The following is a 14,115-nucleotide window of genomic DNA, read 5'->3' as shown; positions in this document are numbered from 1 at the left end:
TGGAGTACTGCACTAGGCTCACAGCAGGGAGCCTGCTTCTCCCTCTGCCTATATCTCTCTGTGTCTCTCATGAATAAATAAAATCTTTAAAAAAATATTTGAGTACCTCTTTTTCAACTCCACCTATTTCATATTTACTTAATGTATGGAGGTAGGGGTTCTATATATTTAGGACTTCATTAAAGTTAAGTGTATGAAATAACCTCAAAATAATTTTTTCCCAATAACAGTTAATTGTACATCTTTCACTTAATGATGTTTTATCAAAGTTTATCTTTTCTAGAATATGCTAATATTGCTACCAGCAAAAATAATCACAAGGCTTTGCCTAAGTATATATAAAATTTTGATGGGTTGGATTTTATCTCTTCTGAAAATCTGCTTTCCTTTTTAAACTCCCTTCCCCCACACCCCTCTGCTCCAACACACACCCTTTTGGGCAAGTTTCACTTCAGTGGATACAATTTTGTTGTTGGGCCAGTCTGTCTACATACAGGATGTAACTTGTAAGAAAGAGGACTGGTTGCCAGGAGGACAGAGGCTACCAAGCTGAGGGGCAAGTCTACCTCTTCTCTTTGCTTTTCTACCCAGTGTATGCAGAAGTAGGCCACCCTAACTCAACAGTCTGAGGGGTTGTGACTGATATCCAGATCTTCCTAAGAAAGAGGGAGAGTGCAGGATGCAGGATAATTTAAGGGCAAGAGATGCTCCCAAAAGGAAGAAAAAAAAGCCAAAAAGGGTGATTTAAAGACTTTAAAAATTTGGCAACTTCTTCATCTTCTTCATACCTAGGGCCTGTGTGTGTGGGTAGGGGTTTGGGTGTGTATACAGGAAAGAACTAGCATTGTGAAATATCCCTGAACACCCTTAGTTGGCCTGCCTCTCTTTGAAAACAACAATAAAAACAAACTACTTTAAATAATATCAAAACAGGAAATAACAGGGGAAGCCAGAGAATTGTGATGTGGAAAACTCTAAGAACTCGGAACAATGGAAACCAAATAATTTATTAAAATAGCAGGTATAATTGAAGTTGAGAATAAGTAGAGAGGGATTTTTAGGAATCTAGTGTAGTTTACTAGGCATTAAGTCAGATCTGCAAACAACTATGAGTCCATTTGCCAGGTTTCATAAGTATCAATAGATTTTTAGTACTCTCATCCTCAACTATAATTGTAAACTATATTCTTTTTTGCATTGCAACTCTCTTAAATTCAAATATCAGGAGTAAGGCACTGAAGAAGAATTGATTGCCTAGGCTTCAGAAGAGCAAAAGTGTTGGTAATTAGGAAAATATAACTAGTAAAGATGAATGGATTATTATAGAATTTAAAAGGCATCCATATCATATTTTTATATTAGTCAAATTAGAAAGTTTATCCTACTATCATAAGTAGACATGGCATGTATGCACTCATTATCAGCCATTATTTATTTATTTTTTTGTTATATGATATCTACCAAGAATACAATTCTGAAAATCATTCTTACCCACATCTGACCTAGATGATTATGGGAAGAGGACGCTGGAAGTAATAATATATATACCAAACAATACCATAATGAAAAGTGTTAAGGAATAAGGTTCTTTCCCTATCAATTTTAATTATTTTATTGTCTTTACAGTGTATGTGATTTCAAGATCTGTATTTCCCTTTTCTTTAAACACAGAACACCTCTATTGTTTTATCATGAACTCTTTTTCATGCAGCCTTTAACTTTTTTTCATTGACCCACTTTGTTTTGAGAGAAAGTCAAAGAGGGGAGGAAATGATGTACTAATTATCATCTGTACCTCTCTTCCAGAGACAGTGGAAGTGTATGCGAAACTAAAGCCCAGTGGCAGCTCTTCATAGACTCATTGTTTAGAGTTTGTTTATTCTGAAGAATTTGCCTCATAAATTTTGTTTATAACATGCTTCTGACTATTCTTATATTAATTTTTTCCTTATCACTATTCTTCTTTTTTGTTTTTCCTCAGTTTGGTTCATTACCAATTCAGTAAATTATCTTGTCCTTCATCCACTGACCATTTCTTTGATGTACTTTTTTTTTTTTTTAAAGATTTTGTTTATTCATGAGAGACACAGAAAAAGAGGCAGAGACACAGGCACAGGGAGAAGCAAGCTCCATGCAGGAAGCCCGATGTGGGACTTGATCCAGGGACTCCAGGATCACGCCCTGGGCCAAAGGCAGGCACTAAGCCGCCAAGCCACCCAGGAATCCCTGATGTACTTTTTATATTGACAACTGACACTTTAGAAAGAGGGCAAGTACAGATTCTACTTGTTGGTGAGCTTTAATGTCAATCCTGTGCCATTGTATTGTTTTGTGAATAAGGTCTGAGGTATTTAATAAATTATATCTTGAAAAGATCAATGAAGTGATCGCCTATTTTACACTCAAAGCAATTTGCTACAACTACTGAAAGCTAAAATTGAACTAATATGCATATATCTACATGAACTATTTGAAATAATTGATTCTAGGGATGCCTGGGTGGCTCAGCAGTTGGGTGTCTGCCTTTGGCTCAGGGCGTGATCCTGCCATCCGGGGATTGAATCCCACATCGAGCTCCCTGCATGGAGCCCACTTCTCTTCCCTCTGCCTGTGTCTCTGCCTCTCTTTCTGTGTCTCTTATGAATAAATAAATAAAATCTTTTAAAAAAAGAAATAATTGATTCTAAAATGTCTGTTTTGCTGGAGGTGCGAGCTTTAAACCATAATTGGATAGAGGATAAAAAAATTCTCCAGACTTTTACGCTAAATATGAAAAGTCAGGTATGAAACTGATGTTTCTCTGACTAAGCCTTGTACTTTATATAGCTTATTATATAATCAGTTATGTAATCTTTTAGATAGCTGAAAGGATATTAAAACAATAATCTTTCAACTATGCTTTCCTTTTCCAATAACTGGCTTGCATGTTAATCAGCATATTCAAACATCGTTCTTATTAGTTTTTAAAAATTCTAGGAAATATTGTTTATTGTATGCTATGAGAGATTTTATTATAGGATTAAAATCCTTTCAGTAGACAATAAGGGCATGAGGCAGTGTATGGGTATTCTGTACCATAAGCCAAGATTACTCTGTCAGGTAAATCTTAAAATGGAACAAATTTAATTATTTCTATTTTATGGCAAAAGTAGCCATGTTATAAATTTTGCATGCCACATCTTACCTCAAATTCTCCATGCTTGATCTATCTAGCCATCTTGTTTTTACATTCCGAACACTGGAAGAGCTGCTGGGGGAAAAAAATCCTGTGAAGTTTTTTTAGATTTGCAATACTCTAATTCATGCTTTTCATTCAATGTCTTCTGTGTCCTCAATGTGGTCTTTTGGGGGCAAGGAGACGCAGGGACATCTCTGGCCACCCTCCTATCATCAGCTATTCCTAACGCTCACTCTGTACCAACTTCCTATATTTGGCCATAGATGGCCTTGCTGTTACTTCATTGACAAAGTAAAGCACCAGTGGGGAACCCTTCAGCTTTACTAACTGCCGTCTACAAACTTACCTGCTTCTATGCACAACATCCTCACGGGTTTCTTTCTCTTGCAGTAGAAAGAGCATCCTCCTTGTGACAAAGGCCAAGCTGCCTTTTTTATTGCTAAAAACGCCAACCATCATTTGAGCTTTCAGCAAGTTGCAATTACTGATCACTATAACAAATATAATAATGAAATATTATTTGAAATACTGAGAGAATCATCAAAATGTGACAGAGACAGGAGGAGAACAAATACTGTTGAAAAAATGGTGCCAATAGACTTGCTCAATGCGGGGTTGCCAGAAAAACTTCACTTTGTAAAAAAGGTAAAGTAAAAAAATTTTACTTTGTAAAATATCTGCAAAGCACAATGAGGCAAAGGTCAATAAAACAAGGTAGACCATATATATTTGAATTTTTTCTCATTCCACATATTCTTTTCTTTCAGAACTGTGATTATTGTCCATATTTGCCATCTTTCTGATAACTTTATGTGTTTGTTCTTTTCTATTTCAATTTTGACATTCCCTCAAGCCTTTCCTCTTTATCTCTGACCATATTTTTATCCTATATCTACTTTACCTTTTATTGATTCCTCTGTAATAGTTTCATTATATTCTTCTATTCATTCCTGACTTGAGCTCCATAAACTCACTTTTCATCTCTGTTCTGTTCTCTCTTCATCTCTGTTTTGATCCCTTGTTAGTCTTTCAGGGTTTTTTTGTTTTGCTTTTGCTTTTTTTTTTTTTTTTTTTTTTTGGAAGAGCAAGTTTTAGAAAGGCACCACTGGTCAGGCTGCCTCTCTTTGAAAAGCAACAATTAAAAATTAACTACTTTAAATAATCTCATAACAGGAAATAACACACTGGAAACTGAAGAATTGTGATGTGGAAAAATCTAATAACTTAGAACAATAGAAGCTAAATAATTTAGTTCCTTTGAGTCTTGGGAGAACTATTTGACATTGACCTATTTTTCTAGGGAAGTTCCTGAGATTCTGTGTTGTTTGACTTTGGTTTCCTTTTCTCCGTATTTTTTCCTTAGTACCTATGTTTCTACCAGGGAAATGGATGTCTCAGAAAGAATGAAAGATGAAGACTGATGATAGTTTCTAAGAAATAAATGTATATAACCAGCTTTGAGGGAGAATTTTATTAATTCCTTCATCTTCCCTTTAACATGGCAAGGGCTGAATCTGGATGATCTGGCACATGGATTTCTCATGTAGTATAGAAAGGATACTCCTTGGCCAATGATAGTGAAAATGTTTATGATCTATAAGCAAGATGCTTGCTTACTTACAGAGGAAGGAATATATGGTATAGGGAGGGTCAAAAAAAGATTGCCTGTGTTTCAGCATCAAACCGAGAGGATCCATGAACCCAGACTCACCTCATTAGAAGAAAAGGCATTCCCATCACCCAGGAAGTTACAAGGATTTTAGGAACTCTGTGTCAGAACTGGGGTCAAAGATCAAATGTTAGAGCAAAAGAAGCTCCTACTGCTCTTATCCCTTAGGAAATAGCCTGAGTTTTGGGAGCTCTATGCCAGGAACTGGGGGCAGAGACCAATATATATTTTTTCTATTATCTCACAGTTGTGCTATCAAACAGGTTACCACTGTGGACAACTGGAACCTAATCCCACTGAAGGATTCTGGGGAATAGTTTAGGATGCATACCACAGGTTATCCCACACCAAAGGTGAAGGAGCTAAAGTATCTACTATCTCACAGATGGTCATTGGTTGAGGACCACTTCCAAAGGGCATTAACTCCTTGGCGTTTCTAGCTTATAGCATATTCAGACTGAGTGGCCACTGGTGGCCACAGAAAGCCTTCCGGCAGAAAAATGAAGGCATTGGGAAAGTAAAGTCAGGCCTGTGTCCATGGAAATGCAGTGTAGGGGAATAATGGCTGGGCCCTGACAGCAGCAGATACACTGTTCTTTTCATTTCCAGGTGGCATGGATGCTGACTCTACATGGCATCCTGATGGCAAGGCTCTGTGATGCCAAAACTGAAGCAGAAAGGGGACCAAATGGAGACAAGGGAGCCTGGAGCCAGGAAAAGCTGAGAGGAGGTTTTGTCAGTACCGCCTAAGCCAGAAGACTGATGCAGGAATTTAAAAGTCTGTAGTATTAATCCACAGCTCAGTTACATTGAATATATGTTGTCTGTTTCTGTCTGTAACAATTCAGATCTTTTTTGAAGCTTCCAGCTTCTGATAAGTGGAAATACCTGTTAAGCCTATGACATTTAAAACTTACTCTAGCCCTATAACCTAAAGAATCCTTCTGGGTAAAGTTCAGTCTCAAGGAGGATACGCTCAAGCTCTCAGATACCTTCCATTCTCACATCTCCTGCTTGTGACTCCTTCACATGTGGTGCCTATGTAAGTGGAGAGAGAGGTGTGCCTTCCTTGACTTCCTGATTGTGGAAGAATCAAGGTCTTCCACTGTGATACCCTCTGTGTCCTCTGGTTTCTAGGGGGTAAAAAGGATAATTTTTATCCACGTGAGGTTTAGATAAGAGATTTATTGCATTTAGCCACAATCCCAGTTATAATAATTCTTTACTGGTTTTGCCCACACTAGTGCATATTTGTTATCTGCTCATTTTCTCTTCCCTCTTATATGACAACAAAGTCCCTAATCCTCTGGCCACATAAATGGTCATGTGACCTAATCAGAGTGCATCACCCACTGGCCACAGTGATAATTAATTTAAGGTATGATCTTGTAACCCAGGCTGATCCAATCACAGATCTGGTCAGGATATTTCAACCTGGAACAGAGAAGAAATTGGAAGGAAGTGAATCTGGATCTACAGAAACAATGTCCCTTTGCTTGACAGAGAGACATTCTGAGAGAATGACACCAGCACATTCATTGAGAAGCAGAAATAAGAGCCAGAGAAGTCCTGATGAAATTCAAATTTCATTTCCTGATGAATTCAAATTCACATCCAAGGCCAACTCTACCTTTACCCTTTTTACAGTATGGTTATGTGAGCCGATCAATTTCTCCTTTTAGAGTTTGCTTCTAATACTCGTAACCAAGAGGATCTACAAAGGAAAGTTCATACTGTTGCTTTATTTGTAACTGAATAAATGGGATTGAAAAGTAAACTCAAACATTGAAGAATATAAACTTGTACAACCACTTTGGAAAAATAATTTGGCATTATCTGCTGAGGTTAAAGATATGCATACTTATAATCTAGGAATTCCACTCCTAGATATTCACTCATGAAACTTTCGCCTATGTGCCAAGAGACATGTCTAAGATTGTGCTCAGCATTGTTTTTTGTAATAGGAAAAAGCAAAAGAAAAACTGAAACTGGAAACAATCCAAATGCCTTCTGCATGAATATAAGAAGGAGTACTTTATGGTACATACTGATACAACTGGATATATAACATTGAACAAAATGAAGTACAGATACATTTATCGACATGGCAAATCTAAAAAATGTAATGCTGAATGCAGAAAATTTATTGAAGAATGTTATCACATGATTTCATTTATATAATGCTTAAAAACATGTAAAACTAGGGGTGCTTGGGTGGCTCAGTCAGTTGAGCATACAACTCTTGGTTTCAACTCAGGTCACAGTCTCAGGGTGGTGAGGTTGAGCTGCACCAGGTTCCATGCTCAGCAGGGAGTCTGCTTGGGATTCCCTTTCTCCTTCTTTCTCTGCTCCTCTTCCCTGCCACCCCCCTACTTGAGCTCTATCTCAAATAAATAAATACATCTTAAAAATATAAAGTTAAACATATGCATAATTTTATATACTGCATACAGGTGGCAAAACTGCAGAGAAAAGCATGGAGTGATGTTCATTAAATTAGGGTCAGCTTTCATCTCTTATAAAGGAGAGGGGGAACCAAAGATTTTGTTATATTATATTTCTTAAATTCTGTGGTGGGTGCATGGGTGTTTGCTTTATTATTATTCTTTTTTATTATTATTATTTAGGTTGTGCGTTTAAACTACTGTTTTGTTTGTATGACAGATTTCATTAAGGTAAATATGATTAATTAATTTTGAAGTAGCATATTATTAAGTTAGGTCCATTTCTTCTGGCTTTAGATAATAAACCACAGGAAATTAGAAACATTTAAATTCAAATGTGTGGAAACAGTCGTCACTAACTCTGCGACCATTTTTTTTTTAATTTTAAGTTTCTAGCTATTCTGCAACTTAAAACAAATGATACAACACACATAGGCACCACATCCCAAACAGTCTCATTGAGGTATCAAGATAGCATTAGTCAATTCAAATAATGGAATGATAAACCATCACCATTGACTATATTTTCATCTTCTAATGTCTCAGTTAAAGTTTTAGTTTAGTCTCTGAAAATATCCTGCATTTATTTTGCTATAGATGTGTTAAGCAAAAGTAGCAAATCAACAACTTTTGCCCTTGTAAAGCTCAAAAAATTAGTCATCTTCCCCTTCAGGACATACATTATTTCTCCATATGGAATTGGGAACCATAGAAACTATGTCTGAAAGCATTGTTGGAACAAACAAACATGACTATTTTTAAGACTATGATGACTTTGAATATAATCATCACTCAACTAGTAAGTCATATGGAATTAGATTGGCTATATATTTGTGTTGAATGGATCCTGGCAACCTTTGATCAAATGCCTTCCAATTAAACTTCACAACACCTCCAGGGTGAGTTGTCTGGGCCAGTACACAGATAAATATTTACATAAGCCTGCTGCACAGCTGTACTCTATTATCTTGGTAGTTCATGTGGAAACACAACTCAAATGTCTATAATAAGAATGTCTAGTGCCTCCTTCTAGGTTTATCTACTAAATTTGTCTTTTTAAAAACATTTAGGGACGCCTGGGTGGCTCTGTGGTTGAAGTCTGCCTTTGGCACAGGTCATGATCCCAGGGTCCTGGAATGGAGTCCCTCATCGGGCTCCCCGCAAGGAGCCTTCTTCTCCCTCTGCCTAGGTTTCTGTCTCTCTGTTTCTTTTTTAAAAAAACCTTTAAAAGTTTTTACTGTAAAATATAACATACATACATATAAATGCATGAAATACAAAAATAGATAATTATGTTAAAGGGAATACTAATGAAACTACTACCTAGTTCAAAAAACACAATATGGCCATTACCCCAGAAGTCCCTCATGTGTCTTTCCTCATGACAACTCCCTCTGTACCCTTTAGAGGAAACAATCATCCTGGTGTTTTCATTAATTGCTTGCTTTGCTTTGTAGTTTTGCCTCCTAAATGTGAATTCCCCAAAATATAGTTTTGTCATGCCTGTTTTTAATGTTTACAGTCATAGTGTTTATGTTACTATGTCTTCTTTTGTTCAACATTGTATTCTATTAGCTCCATCCATGTTTTCATACATAAGTGTTCCCTCAAATCTCCTAAATCTGTCTTCAATCTGCTATGTTTTTAATTTCTACAGCACTCTACTGATGGGAAGCATCAACAATTCTACTGTGGTATGTATGTAACTGTAATCTCCCTGGTCTTCCCATCATATGTTTTTTTAAAAATTTCACTGAGTATCTACCATGTGCTAGGACTGCATGAAACACTGTTCATATCATATTGTTGTACTCAGGATAATCCTGTATAGTATATATTTTCACAGAGAATAAGCTGAAATTCAGAAAGCTAAGATAAATTTAGGATGTAGCCTTTCTGAGATTTAGTTATACTTAGTTGTTATCAAATCTTGTTTTTATTCTTTTTATGTTTTTAGTCACATTAAGTGGGTAAATAAGTAAACTTGCCATATCATGGTATCCTTTGGATCTCTCAGAAAGCTCTTGACATTTTGCCATAATGTTCCACTGGTGCTTGTATAGTTTGAACTCCCCTTATGAGAGCAGTCTTTCTTCTATTCACTCATTGGTAACTTCTTTCTGGTATATGGTACCTACAAAATACTGTGTGTGAGCTTCTCTTCATAGGAGGGGCCGAAGAGGTGACTGCTTCCGTTGAAGGAATTTAGGGGAAGGGTAGTCAGGATGGGTGTCAGGGTGTCAGGATGGGAAGGGCACAGAGCTGGGAGTTAGGCTACCTCAGTTCCACACTTGATTGTCATTATTTAGCTATGTGACTCTGGGCAAGTTATTTAACCTCTTGGGCTCAGTTTCATTATGTGTAAGTGAAGAAGTTGGTCAGTAATTTTCAAACTAGAGTTCAAGGACCATCCTGAATTCTTGTTTTAGATGCAGATTTTTTGACCTCGTAATTTCCCAGTGTGGAAATCTGTGAGTTTAACAAGCACCTGTGAGTAAGTGATTCTGATGTTCACCATGAGTGAAAGCTAAAAAAGCAAGTGATGGGGCATGTCTCTGATTTTAAAAATTATGGGATGGAATTTGAACTTTTGGTACCTTAGTATCTTTCATCAGAGCTGAGTGCCAACTCATTTCAAACTGTTCTGTTTTCTTTTGTTAATGAAAATAGACACAAAACCATTAAAATCTAAGATAGCAACTATCATTGCTATGAGTAAAACAATAATTACACAGGTCTAAGGTACTAGTCATCAAAACAGCTTGGGACTATTTGGCGTTCATAAACTGAATAAAGAGATGACTGCCTCAATGGAATTGTATCCATGTCATTAAGGGGTATTAATACAGTGTTGCAGGAAAAAGCAGCCATCATCTGTCTACGGGACACAGAAGCATAAATATGATTGACAAGGAATACAGAGTGACATGCAGTCATATTAGGAAAACAAAATAGTTGTTTAGACTCTCAAAACAACTTTAAAAGTCAGCTTTTTTAATTAAAAAATATGCTAAGGATGTCATCTAACAGATTGGAGACAGTCTGTTGGCTGATTTATTTTTACTTTGATATTGCATTCCTTACATATTTTTCAAGTTTTTATGTGACTATCCAGGAGGAAAAAAAACTCCTTATACCATTTAATACTTTCCTGGGGGATATTTTTTATATTCTGAGGAATTGAAGTCACCCAACTAATTTCTTCCATTTTTTGTGTTTCCTTTTCACTAGGAAGCTTGATATTTCATAACAGTTCTGACTTTTCCCCCCTCACATACTCTATAATAGTTCTCAAACCCCTACCTGGGGCAACCAGCTCATTCATCAGTGAGGACTCACAGAGCAGGGGTTTGTAGTTGGGGGTGTGTAGCCCCCAAGTGATGTGAGAACAGACTCTCCATGAATGCGCATATTCTTTAAAAGTTCCCAGGGTATTTTTCTCTAGTGGTTGAGTTACAAAACTGGGTCCCAAACCTATCAAATAGCAATTATACATATACATTTTCAGTAGGATGCTAGAAACCTTTAAATACAGCAGTTGTTATGGTACTGTAAAAGCAAGACATTACAGTTTGGAGTAAATAGGTAACTTAAATACCAAAAGTATATAAATGCATAGTCAGGAATATTATTTTCAAAATTGCATGGTTATTGATCTCCACATTGATATAGACATTGTTACTTATTTTCTCCGGCTGTTTTCCCTTCTCTTTTCACCCTTCCCTTTCTAGCCCACTAGTAAGGTAAAATAGATGAACTTGCTTAGTAATTCACATCCTTTTCTTTCTTCCTTTACATAAAGACTTGGAAGTTAGCTTGATCCCTGAAGGACAGGTAGGATTGATTACTTGAGAAAAGCCAAATGGTATATCAGTTAGGAGGAAGAGTGTGCTCAATGCTTGGAACATGAGAACAGTTGAGAAGTCCATATTGGCTAAAGCAGGGTAGGAAGTAGAGAGAGAATCAGTCCTCGACAAATGTCGGATGTCAGGCTGAAGTGTGAATACGAGACAATGAGGAATCATTGAAGTTTTTTAAGTGGAGAATCACATTCAGAAACTGCCATTCTAGAAGATTCATCTGACAGCAGGTATGTGGTATATGGCTGGGAGGGAGAACAATCAGAAGCAGGGAAAGTTGTTCAGAGGATTGGAAGTAGATCAGAGATAAAGCAAGAAGGATTGACAAACAACCGAAAGAGAGGAAGGGACAGTTTTGAAAAGAATTTGCATGAACTATCAACAGAACATAACTGTTGATTGGATTGAGGGAATACAGAAGAAGAAAGAGACTCAGAGTCTTTAGTCTGGGATGCTTTCTTTGATCCTCTCTCACAAGCTGCCATTTGATTTCTTCCAAACTTCTCGAAACAGTTGTTCTCACCTGCTGTCTTTGCAATTTTATTTCTGCCCCCATCACCACATTGAAATGGTTCTGGCAAGGATCACCAATGACTTGACTGCTACATGGAATGGCCTTTTTTCTGTCTTTATTTTCTTCTGCCCACTCTGGAGCATTTGGGAATGCTGACTTCTTTCTTCATCCTAAAATATTTCTGTTGGATTTTATAACATTGCCCATTTTACTCTCTCCTCATACTTTTGATTACTTTTTGGAATCTTTTCATGACTCCTTTTAACCTCTGTCAACACCTTATATATAGTGAGTGTCTGGAATTTCACTCTTAATCTTCTTATACCTCACTCCCTGAACCACCCACAGCACTGTCAAATTCTAACTCATTGACATCTATTAGTTTGCTTATTGTATAGCAATTCCCAAAGTTAGAGCTTATATTCATATGACTCTCCTGAACTACAGACCTGTGTTCCTTTGCTTTCTGGACATCTCCACTTGAACGACTCATAGACATTTCAAAGTCAACATGTTTAAAACTGAGCTCAACATACCCCTTCCAAAACTTGCATCTCCATTTCCATTGCCTATCTCAGTGAAAGAGCCTGCTTTCCAACTATTTGGCTAAGCTAACTCTATCAGTACTTATCCATTAATATTCACATATGGCTTATTTTGTGTTGTCTTGTTCATTCTCCATCCTGTCTGTACCTATTGTCTCTGCCTTTATTCAGGTCCATATAGTTTTCTGCTGAAACGCTTCCTAACTCATTGAAGTTCATCCAGTCTTTCTCTATTCTAGTCTAATCCTTCATACTATCACCAGACATATTTTCTAAAACATATCCCTATTCATCTGTATTTCTTTTTATTTAAAGATTTTCTTTATTTATTAGAGAGAGAAAGAGAGGGAGCAGAAGCTTGCGGGGGGCGAGTGGGGGAGGTCAGAGGGAAACAGAGAAGCAGGCTCCTTGCTGAGCAAAGATCTCAATGCGGCACTTGATCCCAGGACCCAAGGATCATGACCTGAGCTAAAAGGCAGATACGACACTGACTGAGCCATCCAGGCACCCCTCCTCTGTATTTCTCTTCAGCTTACAAATAGCTCCCATTCTCTCTGGCCTTAGGAAAGAATCCAGACTTTTCATTATGGCATTCAAGAGATATTCTGACCCCAAAATCTTTCCCAAACTTCTCTCCTGATATTGCTCAAACACTCGGTCTCTGCTTCATTTATGTTAAATGATGACACATTTCTCCATTTTCTGTCTCTGGTTTTGCACTTTCCTCCTGAATTCTTCACCTAATAAACTCTTATTCTCTTTCAAAGGACAACTCAAATTACCTGAGAGACTGGCCTGTTAATGCTGAAATTCTCGAGAGCGTTGCCATGGATTTATAGTCTACTCCTTGGTTTAGCAAGACAGAGCCCTGAAATTTCCTTAGCATTCAGATATAAGAATGTTGATTTCTATGAGTTAGACTCATGACCTTCATATAAATAGTACACTGAACCTGTTTATTAACTTACATTGAGAAGCATAAATAAAGCATAAATCAAGCAGAATTTAAAGTTCATGATCACTAGTATAGGAACTCACTTCTCATAGGAAATTCTCCATGGGAAGCTACATTATATTCAGTTTGTTATTGAGCATTGAATCATTGCAAGAAGACTAAAGTGGATGATCATAATGGCTGTTGCCAAGACAGCCTGATGCATCTGTCTGTGTTATACGGATATATGTGCCAAGAAGCCAGACTGAATGCGAAAACATGGCCAACATTTTGCCTATCTGGGATAATTCTAGAGACAGAGTAGGAAAGCCATTGCTCCCTTTTTTTTTTTGACAGCAGAGCACACTATGTCCCTTTTGTTCCCACACCCTTTCTTTATAGCTGTGAAATTTGAACATCTCAAGCATTTTTAGCTATGATTATAAATGTAGTTCTTGTAATTGCAATGTCTCTGATGGATCCTCCTGCCTGTCCCCTGCCAAGGGACTTCCAAGAATGCTTACTTGGGTTTATGCATAAGCCTTGATCATCACTCCATGCCATAATCAACTGCAGCCTTCAAACTGGTATTTTCAAAAGGGCCATCTCTAATTTGGAATTCTGATGTCCCTGTATCAATGGGATTGCATAACTACCACTGAATGACTATAGTTACCATTTCTTCTTGCCTGGAGTATAGCATCTTAAAGGTCTCCCTTAGTCTACTCTTGCCCTCCTATAATCTATCCTCCAGACAGCAGCCAGAGTATTGTTCAGAATCATGTCAAACCATGTCATTCTAAGACCTTCTAATAGTTTCTCACCTCACTCAGAGAAAGATTTTGTCTTCCATTATTCTCTCCCTGGATGAGTCTGCTCCAGCCAGACTGGGCTTCCTGCTGTTCTATGAATATACCAGGCACATGCCCTTCCTGCACCTTTGCACATGCTCTTTCCTGAGCCTGGCACTC

At 37.3% G+C, this 14,115-nt stretch overlaps 1 protein-coding gene across 2 annotated transcripts in view; it reads left to right on the top strand.

Annotated features, from left to right (window-relative positions):
* The first annotated feature begins 10,658 nt into the window (after positions 1 to 10,658).
* The window catches only part of LOC129512349 (uncharacterized), a 39,686-nt gene continuing 36,229 nt past the window's right edge, over positions 10,659 to 14,115 (top strand). The window contains exon 1 of one of the 2 annotated variants that reach the window (XM_055329586.1): positions 10,659 to 11,381. The gene's annotated coding sequence lies outside the window, so the exon portion shown is untranslated. The remainder of the gene's footprint in view (positions 11,382 to 14,115) is intronic. The other variant, XM_055329588.1, reaches the window with a different exon arrangement.

The sequence above is a fragment of the Nyctereutes procyonoides genome, unplaced genomic scaffold (genome assembly GCF_905146905.1).
Source record: "Nyctereutes procyonoides isolate TBG_1078 unplaced genomic scaffold, NYPRO_anot_genome, whole genome shotgun sequence".
NCBI lineage: Eukaryota > Metazoa > Chordata > Mammalia > Carnivora > Canidae > Nyctereutes > Nyctereutes procyonoides.
This window is presented reverse-complemented; position numbering and strand designations above follow the sequence as displayed.